The sequence below is a fragment of the Archocentrus centrarchus genome, chromosome 5 (genome assembly GCF_007364275.1).
Source record: "Archocentrus centrarchus isolate MPI-CPG fArcCen1 chromosome 5, fArcCen1, whole genome shotgun sequence".
In the NCBI taxonomy this organism is placed as follows: Eukaryota; Metazoa; Chordata; class Actinopteri; order Cichliformes; family Cichlidae; genus Archocentrus; species Archocentrus centrarchus.
Window position 1 is genome coordinate 6916283 of NC_044350.1, and position 12291 is coordinate 6928573.

Genomic DNA, 12291 nt, shown 5'->3' on the forward strand with positions numbered 1-12291 from the left:
TTGTAGCAGTAGTTGTTGTATTATTGTCTTTTCTGTGTTTCTGTTTGTGACTGTATGTATGAATCTGCTTAGGTTATTTCCTGTTTTACTCTGATGGCTTGTTTTAAACTTGTGTGGATTAACAAAAAAAAAAAAAAGAAAAGTCCAGGATTTTGTATTAACCACTGCTTACGCTTAAGACATGCACGCAAACCTTAAACTTCTGCTGAAGCACAAAAATTAAATGTTTTATATATTTAAAATTTTCATTTTGTGGATGAAATAGAAGAAGAATGATATTTTTCTTCATTGTTCAAACAAAAGAATCATTAAAAACCACAATCTATTAGATTGGCTTGGCACACAGTGTGCCTGCCTCTGTATGAAAGTCACAGTGTCCTTGAACTTGGTATCATGTTGTGGTTTTGGGTTTGTCTACGGTAAATCTTCCCTGAAAGCCCAATCTGAAGCAGAACAACCTTGAAAAAGCCTAATAACATTATTCTATGTGTTATTTAGAGGTAGTTTAATCACCCCAAACTTAAATTTGTTTAAAGGCATATTTGTTTGCTCTAATATAACAAAAACTTGGTTAAAAATGTTGTAAACTACACTTTATGAAATTAATTGTTTATAATTTTTAATGTCTTGTTAGCACATCGTGTTCCCTAACGCAAGCTGATGATGCAGAAATCTGTTAAATGTGTTTTACAGATTTTTTTTTTTTTATAGAGCAACATATTTAGCGGATGAAGTATTTAGAGCTGGCTTTTGTTCGCTCCACTTTAGTCCCAAGATGACCCTAAAAATAACAATTTGTGTTCTAAGAAATAAAAACTGTTCCATGTGAGAAAGTGTAAGTAAAAATCATTATGTCTGTCCTTGTCGATGTCCTCGCTATATTCTATGTTTATATTTTTCATATTTACTTTCTTAGTGACCAACAACCTTTAAGCAGAAGTGTGTACGTCTGCACTGTGTTATGTAGCAGGGAAGCTTATATAGGTCTGCCCACAATGTTTGCACCATGTTTGTGCGCAGCTCTCATGCCCAAGGCAAAATCACCGTGTAATCTCTTCATACTAATCTGTATTTTTACACACAACCTTTCAGCTCTGTGGTGATACCAGCTCTGAACCACCAAACGAAGCGTGATCAATGTCCTCATTCACTTCATTATCAATAAAGTCTTGTCTCTAATTTGACCTCATGTTATACACGCCAAGGTTATTAAGGTTGAGTAAAGCTATTGTGTACATGTAACTAAAATCAAATAAAAATGTACAGAAAATTTCTTTAGTTTTGGTCTTTGGCAACTTTGTCACAGCCAGCCTGAGGAGCTTTCGGTGCCCGTGTGCATTGAGACTGTGCTGTGCATTCTTACAGTTACCATCCATATTTTGATAAACTAAAACTGAGCATTGCTAAACAATTAAAACTAAACTGAAATCGTTTGTAAAAACAAATTGGTCATGGAAAATTACTGGAACTAATTTAAATTCAAACTAATGCAATAATAAATAATTAACAAAAAAATTCTAACAGGTCATACACAACAAATAAGATCACACTCAAATGTGATGGGAATTATGGTTTTATGCTGTTTCATTACAAATACTCTTGAAGACTTTGGGTAGAAGTAGAACTAGATTTCTGACTCTCACACATGTATTATATGACAGATGCATGTGGAACATATTGATTAATGTGGCAAAAGGCTATCCTTAGACTTCCTGTGGAAGCCCAAATTTTCCAAGATTGTAAATGTGGCAGTGCAGCCACGGAAAACAGGAAGCATGGGTTGTGATTCAGCCATTTCCATGTTGTAACTTACATCTAAAATTGGTGCTTTCCTTTCCTGATGTTTTCATCACCTTCTTGCAGTTGCATGACCTGACTGTACCTCACAATCCAGCGTTTGACTTCATCTGTGTGAATACAGCAATTTTCCAATGAATTTTTGGACGTCTGTTTAGTTTTTGGCATCTCGTTCTCGTCAGATGAAAAGAACAAAAAAAAAACAAAAAACATCTGGTGCACAAAACTGTTGCGTTGCCCTTTAGCACATCAAGTTACAGCACTGCTTGCCACAGATTGTAAATATGGGCTTGTCAGATGTGTTTTGCTTCATGCAATTTCCACTGCAAAAGACTCCCCCTGTGCCTCTCTGCTTCATGACTGAATAAAGCATGCAAATTCATTTTGCTTGTTGATGTGTGAGGATGCAACTTGTTACAAGCTCAGTTGTCTGCACACAAAAGGACAATTCAAAACGACATCTTGTGTTCTTTCCCAATGATAATTGGTTATTCACAGGATCTGCTGCAATGTGCGGTCTCGGAATGCACAAGGCTACCAGCTCCACGGGCATCGGCTGCATCGTGAACCTCGTTGCTTAATTGTTGTGTGCTGTAATTCACGGGTGGCACAGATGTGTCTTTTAAATTAAGAAGAATGCAGTAAAATGCGCCTTCATATATGACCCCCCAGATGATGGCTGCAGACCGAAACATGTTGGTAATAAAGCCGTTCTTTATGCTGCAAGTGTTGCCAGAGCTTCGATCTCTTTAGACCCTTGTTTTTCTGAGTGCACTTTGCCAGAAACGTTGATTCTTTCTTCGTTTTCATACTCATATTTCGTTTGTCAGACAAACGCTTCTTTGTCCTCTCTATCTTTAGCCCCGATCTTAGGATCCCCCAAAGGTTCTGTAGTATAGTCACGTTTCAGCAGCAGTTTATGGGAATCTCATGACTCCAAATATGCAGATGTCTGATTATTTTAGGCTGATGTCAAGAAATGCAAAGTGAAAAAGCAAACAAATTAGTGAGTGTAAAATATCATGTTTGCACTGGGGGGGCTACAGTAGATGTACAGTATAAACTGAATCATGCAGTGCTAACAGAGCTATATGAGGAAGCCTTTTTAAAATTTAAATGACAGGCTGATTGTCTTCTTCTTCTGGAAGGTTTTCTAGTTGGTAGTGAGACCTGCTTTGGTGTACAGTTTGGAGACGATGGACAGGAGGCAGAGCTGAAGATGCTCAGATTTTCTTTGGGAGCGACCAGAATGGAGACGATTAGAACTAAGTACATCAGAGGGACAGCTCGGGATGAGCAGTTTGGAGACAAAGTTAAAGACTCAGAGGCAAAGCTGAGACGGTTTAGACATGTGCAGAGGACATGTTGGACAATATGGAGCTGCCAGGCAGGAGGAAGACCACAGAGAAGGTTCATGGGTGTAGTGAAGGAGGACATGCAGAGGTTTGGTGGGACAGGGTAAGATGGAGGCAGGTGATCTGGCTAAATACTCAAACGTTGTACATTGCAAAAGATTTACCTGCTGGTAAATGTTCACGAATACAGATATACAGTATTTTGAAGAACCAATGAAACCCTAAATCTTTGTTGTCAAGTGATAGTTTCTGTTTCTAAGACTGGATAACGTCACGTTCTTTTACTGTTGACACAGCAACCAAAACTTGCCCAAACATAGCTGGTAAGTAAAACTTGGACTACAAGCACATTAAAAACTGCAAACTAAAATTTGCCTGTACCTCTAAGCAGTGGTACAGGAAGATTTTAGTTTAAATTTTGTTTACATTTCCTAGTTGCTCAGTCCTGAGGCAGATGGCGTTTCTAATCACCGTCCAATTATTTTTAAATTAAATCTTTATTTTCCACTCACCTTGATTACTGTGGCTGCTTTGCTTTAGTCAAATGTTTTCATTTCTTCTCCAGCTTGTTCAGAGTGCTTCAGAAAGCCCTAACCTCCTCAGGCTTACTTAGAGTAAGAGTTTGCCATCATATGTGTGACACCAGTGAGGCAGTTCACTGACTTCATGTTGCATTAGAAAAACAATGTTCTGCTGTTTCCTGTCTCTCCAATGAGCAGGAAATTGTAGGATAGATGTAAGTTACATTTTGATGTGAGTTTTATATCAGTCAGTCATGTTTCTGCTGCTGCTTTGCAGACTTTATATGACAGTCAGTTATTCTAATAGCTGAAACATCTTCATATCTATGCCTGCCAGAGGTAAAAAAAAATATAGGTAAAAAATACACTGTGTAGCCACAGTGGAAGGAGAAGCTAACATAAATTTATAAGCATTCATGTGCCAGTATGCAAGCATAAAGGATAATAACAGCTATTATTTTTCATCTTCTATGCATTACCCACAGGCAGATTTTCTTTCTACTGTTGGGTGGTTGCTGTGGATGATCAGTCAGACTGCTGCTGGTCCGTCACATAGCTGACTGCACGACCTGAAGTCAGAAGATAATGTTAAAGGCTGTGTGTGGGGACTTACCTGGTTCAGAAGTATTATAATGAAGCAGGTTTGTGTTGGTGAGCAGGTCCTGCAAAACCTAAACAGCTTTAGGTTCAACTTTGGGAGGCGGTTGCTGTAGCTGAAAATGTTCACAAGAGGGCGCCAAAGCCAACTAAGAAGCCAAACAACGATTCCTCCCTCCTGACTTCGAAAGTTGTTTTTCTGGTCACGCACTTGTTAATACTGTAACCGAATACTGGCTCACAGTGTTTGCCAAGTTTTTAAATATCTGACTCTGGGAAAAAGAAAAAAAAAAAAAGAAAAGAAACACACACATCATCATCATCAATTTTTGATGATATGAACTGTAAATAATGAAATATTCAAAGTCTTCACAGTTTTATGTTGAGTAACATTCTTATGAAATTGTTCAACAATTTGCAGATGCATTTTTTTTTTATCAGATTGGAGAACCTCTGCCCATCTTTAGCTCCGCCTCTCTAAAATATTTCGCGTTACTGACCAGCTGCCGGTGAGCCTGTAAAATGTTGACAAAATATTCCTCCAGCTGTTTCATTCTAGTCCCTCTTACTTTCCCAGCCTTTTGTTGATGCCATCCTAATTTTTTTGGGGATGTGTTGCTCCCATCAAATGCAAGCTAATATTTGATGTTTTCTATGTTCTATTGTGTATAAAATATGGGTTTATAAGATTTGCAAGTCATTGCATTCTGTTCTTATTTACATTTTACACAGTGTGCCAACTTTTTTGGAAGTGTGGCTGTAAGATAGGAACTGCTGTCCATTTAGCGGTGTGATGCTAGAAGTTCCTCTTTAAACTTAAAGCTTGCATTACACATTTACTCCACATGGTGGTGCTGCAGCAACGTGTGCGTGCAGTTTCTCTACACTACAAGCGTCCATAATAAGCTGCGAGTGAACTTTAAAATCCAGCATTGTATTTTAGATTAGAAAATGACAAACTAAAATTATAAACAAATTTTTTTAAAAAAGTGAAAAATATCAACATGCAGCATATTATTTTGTCCTGTGTGAGTTTTCTGTCTTTACTCAGCTTCCTGGTCAGTGTCTCCAGCTGCATCCTGATAATCTCAAAAACCTGCAAAAGGTTTCGATTCTCTGCCAGTGTGACCACATGAGATTCTGAGCCAAGCAGACAAAGAAAAAGCCAAAAGATGTTATTCCAGGGAAATTACACATCCCATGCTGTCTGACCTTCACTTTTTAGTGCCTGATATCATAATTACCCCAGTATAACCTGAGGATGTAAGGAAACAGACTCAAGTTCTTTCCAGTGGCTATACAAGATATAAAACATCACTTCATTCTTGTTACAAATCAAAGCCAGGTTTAATCTGAAAAACATACATTAGAAGATATTGACAAAAGGGAAAAAATACATTTACAGATTTGGAAAAAAAATTGTTGGTATCCTTCCGTTAAAGAAAAACCTACAATGTCACTGAAACAACTTGAAACTGACAAAAGCAATAATAATGAATTATGGTTCAACAAAATTATTTTAAAAAACAAACTAATGAAACCAGCCAGGACAATAATTATGGTACCCATAGAAAAGAGTGAAATAAGTTGACCACAGGGACAGGCTAAACTAAGGCCTGTCCTGTAATTAGCATTACAGGTGTCTTCTAACTTGTAATCAGTCAGTCTGCTTATTTAAAGGGTGAACAGTGGTCACTGTGCTGTTTGGGACCGTGGTGTGTACCACACTGAACATGGACCGCAGGAATCTAATGAGAGAGCTGTCTCAGAAGATGAGAAAGACAATTACTGACAAGCATGTTAAAGGTAAAGGCTAGAAGGCCGTCTCCAAGCAGCTTGATGTTCCTGTGACTACAGCTGCACATATTATTCAGAAGTTTAAGGTCCACGGGACTGTAGCCAACCTCCCTGGATACAGCTGCAAGAGCAAAATTGATGATAAATTGAACAGATGGATAATACAAACGGTAACCAAAGAGATTAAAGGTGAACTCCGAGGTCAAGGTTCAACACTGTCAGATCGCACCATCTATCACTGAGCCAAAGCAGACTTCATGGAAGACGAGCGAGGAGGGAAGAGTGAAACTGGAATTTGCCAAAATGAATATTGACAAGCCACAAAGTGTCTGGGAGAATGTCCTTTGGACAAATGAAACAAAACTGGAGTTTTTTTGGCAAATCCCATCAGCTGTTCACAGACACAAAAATGAATCATCAAAGAAAAGCACACTGTACCTGCTGTGAAACATGGAGGAGGCTCGGTTATGTTCTGGGGCTGCTTTGCTGCATCTGGCACAGGGGGTCTTGAATCTGTGTAGAGTACAATGAAATCTAAAGACTATCGAGGCACTGTGGAGTGACATGTACTGCCCAGTGTCAGATATTTTTGTCTCAGTCATAGGTCATGGGTCATCAAACAGGATAATGACCCAAAACACAGCTAAAAACACCCAGGAACAAAACATTGGACTATTCTGAAGTGGCCTTCTATGAGCCCTGATCTAAATACTATTAAACATCTGTGGAAGGAGCTGAAACATGCAGTCTGGAGAAGGCACCCTGGAGCAGTTTGCTCACAAGGAATGGGCCAAAATACCTGCCGACAGGTGCAGAAGTCTCATTGAGAGTTACAGAAACTGCAAAAGGTTGTGCGACAAAATATTAAGGGTAACATCATTTTTGTCCAGGCCAGTTTCAGTAGTTTGTTTTTTAAAATAATTCTCTTGAACCATAATTCAAAAGCAATGTCTGATTTTCATTAGTTAATTTCCCCTAAATTCTTATTTATTATTTCTTTTGTCAGCTTCAAGTTATTTCAGGGACCATTGTGGGTTTTTCTTTAATGGAAAGGTACCAATAATTTTGTCCACATCTGTAATTTATAGCATTCAGAGGGTCAAACTTTAACAAAGGTACAAAGTATAACTATTTGTCCTTTTATAAACAATTAGTACTTCAAAATGTATTGTTATTCAGAATCAGTTCTAAGCATTTTCCCTAATAAGTCGGCTGTGTAATGTAGCAAAGATTATTAAATCATACAGCTGGGGTGCCAGTACAGCTCACTTGGTCGAGCAGGCAGCAGCTATGCCGAAAAGCTGCAGGGGCCTGGGTTCGACTCTACCATAGACCGTTTCCTCTGTGTTATTTCCCCTCACTCTTCCTCTGCTTTCCTGTGCATTCTCTGCTGTTGCTGTCCAATAAAGATCAAAATACCCGGAAAAAAAAACGTCATGAAGTTGAGTTTTTAGCAAGCTGGACACTGGCCTTTTAGCTGAGCCACCAATACAGGACATTATGATTACCGAGACATGACAAGAATAAATTTTTGAATAAAAAGAAAAAAAGATTCAGAATTACATATTCATACTACAATTAAGTCAAGTTGTACATCAAATCATACCCAAATTGCAGGTGAAATGATTGACAGTTCCAAAGCAGTTTTTGAACTCTGGAAACTGCTGAATGAATCAGGCTAAGAAATTATCAGAAGGTGTTTTCCCCTCTTTTTTTAGTACACTCTGATCTCACTTGTGGACATGCTCTGGTTTTGTCTACGTCATGAAGTCGCAGGTAGAACGTGCACTGAGCACTGTGTATGTATAAAATCCTAAATAAGGGAAACATGAAGAAACACTACCGAGAGGGGCGACTGAACAAAGTGCAAGGGGAAATGCAGACCACACACACACACACACACACACACACACACAAACTGGAGACAGCAGGGGAGAACAGGTGAACAGACTCATACTAACGAGACACGGGAAGCAACACTGGAAACAAAGCACACGATACAGAGACTGTCAAATTAAGAGGAGGTACGCAAACATAGAAACAGAAACGCAGACTTGACAACACAGCGAGGCCTGCACACCGAGGAAGGAACATACAGGGAGAACTTAAAAGGCACTGCAACAGAGAATACAACTAAATATACTTAAACTGGAAATATTCAAGAAACAAATGCAAATAACTATCAAAATAAAACAGGAAATAAATAACAACCCTAACTGAAACACAGAGCATGAGTACACTTAACAGGGGGATAAAGGAGAATAAGACAGATGGGACTAAATGAAACTCCATGAGCACAAATTAGAACTAAAATATAGCCAGAACTGAAGACTCTCATAAGAACAAAGACACATGAGGAAACCAATCCAAACTAATAATGCAAAACTCAAAGAACAGATGAAATATTATACAAAGAAAACAGGAGAGGTTAATAATTAATAAAACACAAGAAACCAACTATATCTAACATTAACAAGATTTGAAAAACAATAAGAACAAACTCAAACAAGGACTGGAACTAAAACCAGGAACCGTGAACCCCAACAGAACCCACAAAATGGAAAACAAGAACCTAAAACACCAGAACACTGAACACCATGGGTCCATAATCCAGGACCATGATTGGGCTGGAGATGAGAAGAATATTCTCACTGTAACAGAGAAAGACCCATCAGATAGATGCAAATGAAATTAAGCAGTTTCCTTAACACCAACACAGTTTTCTCATCTCAGATATTGAAAAGGATGATGGTTAACCGTATTAAATACTGAATTCAGATCTAGCAGAATTAAAAGGTGAGCAATAAGAGGCAAATCATTTGTAACATTAATAACCTTAGGTGCTGTGTACATACCCACTCTCCTTCCTGAGGAGGTATAGCAGGTCAGCTACTAACCGGAAGGTCAGTCTGGTTCTTCCAGTCTACATGTGGAAGTATCCTTGGGCAAAATACTGAACCCTGAGTTTCCCCCTGATGCATCCAGTAGAGTGTGCGTGTCTGACTGTTAGGTTAAAAGTGCTTAATCATGGGAAAAAATAAAATTTAAAAAAAAAAAGGTTCAAGTCTGAGAAGTGATGCAAGCCCAGCTTCAGGGGGTCACAGGCTAGTTTACCCCCAGTGCTGGTACCAAGCTTAGATAAATAGGAGGGTTGCGACAGGAAGAGCATCCCGTGTCAAATCTGCACCAAATCACACAGTGGTTCTGTCGGCTGTGGTGACACCTTAGGAAAGAAGGGAGCAGCTCAAAGTATCTACATATGTGTTGCATATAAAGATTGCTGGAAGAATAATTTTACCCTGAAGAGACGTCTCCCCGTCCCCAAAGCAATGATTACCCAGCCATAAAGTCAAAGCCAAAACCTGACCCAGCAGACAGACCAATCTTTGAACTGCTGTTGAAGCAGTGTTCATGAGGCCATAGACTGAATACTGCTTTGCATATTAACACTTTAGACATAACAGGTTACTGACAAATCAAATGGGACCAAATATGCTAATACACCAGCAGCCTCAGGCCAACTTGGCTTAGTTTGTCAAACTCTTCTAATATTCCCCGTCCTGAAATCTCTTTTTTTCTCCTTATATAGTAAAGCATGTGAAAGAAAATGCAGAGAAAGCTGGAACTCTTCCTTTATCCATTTCTGTGTGAAACTGAAGACCCATTGTTTTAAGAAAAAATCACTGCCAATTGGCATTTGAAACAAATGTGCCACTGTTTAGCCTATAAACTGCATGTGTGCCTTGGGTGAACCAAAAATTGAACAGCATGGCAGATGTTGGCAAATGGTCAATAGTTTGAGGCTTGAAATTAAAAACAACCATACTATTTTTAAAATGCAGAAAGCTTTGTTTTTCTTTGCGTTTTAATTCCCACTCTCTATACATGATGAATATTTGCTATGAACAACATATTTCTATCCACATTTCTTCCCCCCAAAAAAGCCCCTCAGTTTTACAGAACATGTGGGGGTTGGGTTTCACACAGTGAAAGACCACTGAATTCATTCACCCTGACCTGGAAAATACTAAAGACGCACTGAAATGACCAAGCCATGGAGAAGAATGAAGACCGGTGGCACAGGACAACAGCACAACAGCTGACCTGCTTGAAGGTTTAAAAGATGGGACGGAGAGGGTCAGGGCTCACGTATTGTTGATGTTACTTAATGTCATCCAGTCTTTGTTCATATCAAACTATTCATGAATGCATGAGGTTTGTTTGGAAAGGACCTTGGAAGTTGGCAGGAGTTAATGTCTGTCAGAGCACAAAGAAAGATGACATTAGCAGCCCATCAAGGTCAAGGCTGGTGGTGGGTGGGTTAATCTTTACTGGAGGGGGTGGGGGGCAACATGCAACCAAAGACTCAGAGGACGGGATGCACACTGACAATGGGCCAGTAACTGTGTGACAGTATGTCAGTCAGGGGCCACTCTCAGGAGGGTAGACTTGTCTCCATGCTAGCATCTGTTCCACGAGCACAACATAATCCCTTTGTGTTTAAAATTCATCGTTTCCTCCCGCGGTGCACAAACCGAGGTCCCCTTCAGGCTGTTTCTCAGGTCTCCTCAGCTGTTTAACTTGAGCTTCATATCAGTTGTTTTGTGTCTAATGAATTCATTTTCAGTTTTCAGATCAGCTTCTGCGAGATAAAAATGAATTTGTGTTGGCAAATAAAAGTTTTCCTTATATGGGTAATGCCATTTTCTTTTTGCATATGTGCCTTCCCTCTGTACTGTATACTGAGCATTTTCTTAAATAACTGGGTAATACAATCTCGTCATTGTATTATCATAATGAGAGTATAGCTTATTTGATGTGTCATCAGAACAATAGCTGGGGGCTAATCTCAATGGGAGCCAAGGCCAAGCAGAGATTTGGTGTGCCTGTGTGTGTGTGTGTGTGTGTGGGGGGGGGCTTGGTGCACACATGGCACTGGGGGGGTGAGCCTAATCACGGGCTCGCAGATATCCTCACAAATAGAGAGGGGGGTGGGGGATGTCCCTCGGGTTACTCATTTAGGTTTGGAGGTAAGCATTTAGCTCCAGTAGCACAGCCCGTCTTCATTGAAACACGAGGACCCGTGTTTTGTTTCCTTCTTTTTTGGTGCTCTCTCCTCTGTGTGTACGCACAGCTGAGACTGCCACGGGAACATCACCTTATAGCAGCCCCGACACATAGTTCAGCTGGTTCATAATAAAATGGACAGTTTCATCCCTCCCATTTCCTTTCTCCTACAGTTTCTGTGAGTTACTCAGCTTTTCCATTGTTAAGCCAACCATGCAGGCACAACAGTGTGGCACTCCTTTCCTTCCCTGTAGTCACTGGAAAGTCTGTGATACACGGGTGTTCTTACAGACCTGTAATCTAAAACCCATCATGAGTCAAACTTAATTCAGTGCAAATTCTCTTCACAGCTTTGTGATATCAGATACATAAATAGGATGTAATTAATATTTTTTGCTCACTGCTTTAATTAATTACAAAGTTGAGCAAAAAATATGCTAAAGTGCTGCTCAGACACGGGCTGTGGGAGATTGTGGTTGGGGTGACTTTTCTCTTTGAATCTGGCCCTGCAGATGATCCGGTGTACATAAAATATGTCATCATATTCCACAGAAAATACAAAGTGATGATTGGTGCCACTTGTAGAATATCAGAAGTTATATGGCTGATAGTGTGTCATTTTGCGTCCCTAAAACATTTGTAAAACTGAAATACTAAGCTGTTTGGTATTTGCCTGTAGATATTATGTGCAAATACCAACAGCATAAACAGACTGGGAAGGTACAACTGTGCGTGTGAAGGGATTATCTGGGCCTAATGCACTAAAATCGCCTTTTTAAGTCTCGTGCAACAGGGAATACAGTAAAATTTACAGCAGTCTTATGAACATAAATTGCTGAATGCCCTTTTAAATCTCCATTATTGGAAGCGCTTAATCTTCGGCTTACTCTGATACAGTGTTTTGTTTTTAATTGTCTCTTCCGCTGAGCGATAGTGCGTTTAGGCAGCAGAGAGCGCCTCTTTATTGGCTACCAACAGCAGTAGTGGGAAATTCATCTGTCCCATCCGGAATCCGTGGAAGGTAGCGAAGAGGAGGAGGAGGAGGAGGAGGACCGGGAGGAGGCGGGGAGTGTGAATGGATGGGACTCGCTGCGTGAAGTGTGGCAGAGAAGGTTACTATGCCGGGCGAGCGGGCAGCAGCCTCTTCTCCTCCTGGA